Consider the following 4,994-nt stretch of genomic DNA (forward strand, 5'->3'; position numbering starts at 1 on the left):
TTTAGAACTGTCTTAAAGACACAAAGGCCTGGATGACTTGAAAAAATTGAGGTTATTTTACTCGACCCTTAACACCTCAGAGAAACATTATCTGATCATGAAGTTACCTTGGATGGTATAACCTTGGACTCCAGCTGTATTGTGAGGAACCTTGGAGTTATCTTTGACCAGGATATATCCTTTGACTCAGACATCAAACAAGTCTCTAGGACAGCCTTCTTTACCTGCGCAATATCAAGAAAATTAGAAACATCATATCTCAAAAGAATGCTGAAAAAGTAGTCCATGCATTTCTCACTTATATACTGGACTACTATAATTTATTAGTTAGGATGCCCCAAAAATCTGTAAAAAGCCTCAAGTTAATCCAAAATGCAGCAGCACAATTCAGACAGGAACTAGAAACACACATATTTCTCCAGTGTTAGCATCTATGCATTGGCTTCCAGTAAAATTCAGAATAGAATTCAAAATCCTGCTCCTAACCTAGGAAGCCCTTAATAATCAAGCTCCATCATATCTTACAGATCTCCGGTCAGACTGCTAACCAGTTATCTTTATGATGACTGCAGGATGCACTTGATGCACCTGCAAGTGTCCGGGACGAACTTGTAGAGGAGACAATGAAAATCTATGTGCTGCAGAACCAACATGGGGCAGTCAAGTCTGATGTAGGGATAGTGATTGAGGGCATCCCTGTACTCAACAGTCTTGAAGATGTTAGTAGAGTCTGCTGCTATCTCCTGGGACTGACTCATGCCCTAGATCTAAAATACCCCAAGCACCTCAAATATATTTTTGATATATTCCAAAAGTGTTCCTGGAGCTGGATCAGGGAAAGCTCTCCACAAGGGTTCAGGGACTGAAAAATTACTTGCTCATTGAGTTGACAAGATGCAGGTATACCTGTCCAAAGGTTTAATGTTTTTTACAGCTTCTTTATCCAAGTTTGCTGTTCTTTGGACTTAAAAAAAATGTATTTTGGACTGGTATGGTTCCTTGTTGTGCAACCTGAAAGTACATTTTTACTGTATTTTTGCAGCTTTACAGCTCAAGGCCCCCCTCCAGATGCAGGGGGTGCAGACCAACCTGCAGGGCATGCAGGGACAGTGGGCTCCTGATATTGATGGCCTAACTGTGGAATTGTATAAAGCCTTCTGGCAAAGATGTCCTGGAGGTGTTCAATGACTGTCTGGCCTCTGGTCCCATGCCAGTGTCCTGCAGGAGGGCAGTCCTCACACTTCTGCAAAAGAAGGGGAACCTGCAGGACATCAAAAACTGGCAACCTGTGTCATTGCTCTGTGTGGATTACAAACTTCTGTCCAAAGTATTGGCCTCCAGGCTGGGGAAGGTTATGCAGCAGGTCATTCACCAGGACCAGACCTTTTGTGTACCCGGCTGGTTCGGGGTGGACAATGTCCACCTCATTTGGGATGTTTTGGATGTCTCTAGTTCATTGGATATAGATACTGGTTTGATTTCCCTAGACCAGAAAAAAGCTTTTGACAACTTCCATTGGAAAGTCATGGAGAGGTTTCATAGCTAAGACTAAGGTGCTGTACTGTGGGGTTGAGAGTGTGCTGAAGTAAACGGCAGTCTGTGTGCTCCTTTTAGAGTGTTTAAAGGTGTAAGACAGGGCTGTGCTCTGTCCGAAGTGCTCTATACACTCTCCCTGGAACCCCTCCTCAAAAAACTACGCTCTAGCCTACAAGGTCTAGTTTTACCTGGTTTTAATAAAGCATAATTTTATCAGCATGATTTTAGCAAAGCATCCGCAGCAAGGGTGAACTGGAACAAAAGTGAACCCATTCACCAGCGCCAGTGAATGGCATGGCGGTCTCCCAGGCCTCCCACAAAATTTAGCGTGGAAAAGGGATAGCGTTAGGTACGTGGGAGTGTTTTTAGGAAAAGAGGACATAGCTAAGAAGAACTGGGAGACCATCACAGAGAAAATAAATGGAAAAACATCTAAATGGAAATGGTTACTCCCACAGATGACTTTTAAAGGTAGAGTGTTGGTTTTACTGTTGGAAGCAAGTGGTGGAAAAGTAAAGGATTTCCAAATGTTGTGCATTCCCTGTAGTTTCAGTCCTTCAGTCCTTCTACATGTTGATATCAATTTCCAATAAAGTGTAACCATGAACATGGCATTGGTGAATCCACCATCTGAACAGGGACCCTGGACCCTCAGATTAAAAGTCTGATGCTCTACCGACTGAGCTACCCAGGCTTCAAGAGGATTTTCAGGTCGACATATTTTTTCATGTAGTCCAAATACAACATTACATAGACTCACACTTTTATCCACACTGAAAATGTAGCCATAACTTGGTATTCAGTATAGCAAAACTGTTAATCCATCATGGTTTTCCAATCTTGGGGAATCTATGACAAGAAACGCTGATACTGCTAGACTCTAGAGGTGGAAGAACAACACTGTAGACGTTCATCCCTCATCATTGTTGACCAGTCTTGGGGAGCCTATGACAAGGAACACCTTTACTGTTGGAAGCAAGTGGTGGAACAATGCCAAAGTAAAGGATTTCTAAATGTTGTGCATTCCCTGTAGTTTCAGTCCTTCTAGACACACTATGTGGATACATGCGATGGTATTAAACTGTTCTGAAAAACAATTTCAGCGTGTATGCAACCTCAAGAACATTTTGCTCAAATATTAAGGTATTTACTGAGTAAAAATCACTAATGCGAACAGGGACTTGATCCCTGAAACCTTAGATATTCGGGTATGTACTCAGTAGAAATTCTCAATGCAATCTCCTCAATGAAGAGTGCATAGCCTTGAACTGTGGACCCTCAGATTGTCACACGATTGAATAGGCAGTCTCAAGAACATTTGGGTTTAAACATGTTAATATCAATTTACAATAAACTGTAGAGTGAATTGCATCGGGGAATCCAGCACCTGAACAGGGACTTGAACCCTGGACCCTGAGATTAAAAGTCTGATGCTCTACCGACTGAGATACCCAGGCTTCAAGAGGATTTTCAGGTGGACATATTTTTTCATGTAGTCCAAATACAACATTACATAGACTCACACTTTTATCCACACTGAAAATGCAGCCATAACTTGGTATTCAGTATAGCAAAACTGTTAATCCATCATGGTTTTCCAATCTTGGGGAATCTATGACAAGAAACGCTGATACTGCTGGACTCTAGAGGTGGAAGAACAACACTGTAGACGTTCATCCCTACATCATTGTTGACCAGTCTTGGGGAGCCTATGACAAGGAACACCTTTACTGTTGGAAGCAAGTGGTGGAACAATGCCAAAGTAAAGGATTTCTAAATGTTGTGCATTCCCTGTAGTTTCAGTCCTTTTAGACACACTACGTGGATACATGCGATGGTATTAAACTGTTCTGAAAAACAATTTCAGCGTGTATGCAACCTCAAGAACATTTTGCTCAAATATTAAGGTATTTACTGAGTAAAAATCCCCAATGCGAACAGGGACTTGATCCCTGAAACCTCAGATATTAGGGTATGTACTCAGTAGAAATTCTCAATGCAATCTCCTCAATGAAGAGTGCACAGCCTGAAGAGGGACTTGAACTGTGGACCCTCAGATTGTCACACGATTGAATAGGCAGTCTCAAGAACATTTGGATTTAAACATGTTGATATCAATTTCCAATAAAGTGTAACGTGAACATGGCATTGGTGAATCCACCATCTGAAAAGGAACCCTGGACCCTCAGATTAAAAGTCTGATGCTCTACCGACTGAGCTACCCAGGCTTCAAGAGGATTTTCAGGTGGACATATTTTTTCATGTAGTCCAAATACAACATTACATAGACTCACACTTTTATCTACACTGAAAATGTAACCATAACTTGGTATTCAGTAGAGCAAAACTGTTAATCCATCATGGTTTTCCAATCTTGGGGAATCTATGACAAGAAACGCTGATACTGCTGGACTCTAGAGGTGGAAGAACAACAGTGTAGACGTTCATCCCTCATCATTGTTGACCAGTCTTGGGGAGCCTATGACAAGGAACACCTTTACTGTAGGAAGCAAGTGGTGGAACAATGCCAAAGTAAAGGATTTCTAAAAGTTGTGCATTCCCCGTAGTTTCAGTCCTTCTAGACACACTACGTGGATACATGCGATGGTATTAAACTGTTCTGAAAAACAATTTCAGCGTGTATGCAACCTCAAGAACATTTTGCTCAAATATTAAGGTATTTACTGAGTAAAAATCACCAATGCGAACAGAGACTAGATCCCTGAAACCTCAGATATTAGGGTATGTACTCAGTAGAAATTCTCAATGCAATCTCCTCAATGAAGAGTGCACAGCCTGAAGAGGGACTTGAACTGTGGACCCTCAGATTGTCACACGATTGAATAGGCAGTCTCAAGAACATTTGGATTTAAACATGTTGATATCAATTTCCAATAAAGTATAACGTGAACATGGCATTGGTGAATCCACCATGTGAAAAGGAACCCTGGACCCTCAGATTAAAAGTCTGATGCTCTACCGACTGAGCTACCCAGGCTTCAAGAAGATTTTCAGGTGGACATATTTTTTCCATGTAGTCCAAATACAACATTACATAGACTCACTCTTTTATCCACACTGAAAATGTAGCCATAACTTGGTATTCAGTATAGCAAAACTGTTAATCCATCATGGTTTTCCAATCTTGGGGAATCTATGACAAGAAACGCTGATACTGCTGGACTCTAGAGGTGGAAGAACAACAGTGTAGACGTTCATCCCTCATCACTGTTGACCAGTCTTGGGGAGCCTATGACAAGGAACACCTTTACTGTAGGAAGCAAGTGGTGGAACAATGCCAAAGTAAAGGATTTCTAAATGTTGTGCATTCCCCGTAGTTTCAGTCCTTCTAGACACACTACGTGGATACATGCGATGGTATTAAACTGTTCTGAAAAACAATTTCAGCGTGTATGCAACCTCAAGAACATTTTGCTCAAATATTAAGGTATTTACTG

The 4,994-nt window shown here is 41.4% G+C and overlaps 1 non-coding gene across 1 annotated transcript; it reads right to left on the reverse strand.

Annotated features, from left to right (window-relative positions):
- Positions 1-2,920: 2,920 nt before the first annotated feature.
- Positions 2,921-2,993, reverse strand: trnak-uuu. Its single transcript has one exon. It is a non-coding gene; the product is annotated as a tRNA-Lys (tRNA).
- Between the last annotated feature and the right edge of the window lie 2,001 nt (positions 2,994-4,994).

This window comes from Scophthalmus maximus, chromosome 13 (genome assembly GCF_022379125.1).
Source record: "Scophthalmus maximus strain ysfricsl-2021 chromosome 13, ASM2237912v1, whole genome shotgun sequence".
In the NCBI taxonomy this organism is placed as follows: Eukaryota; Metazoa; Chordata; class Actinopteri; order Pleuronectiformes; family Scophthalmidae; genus Scophthalmus; species Scophthalmus maximus.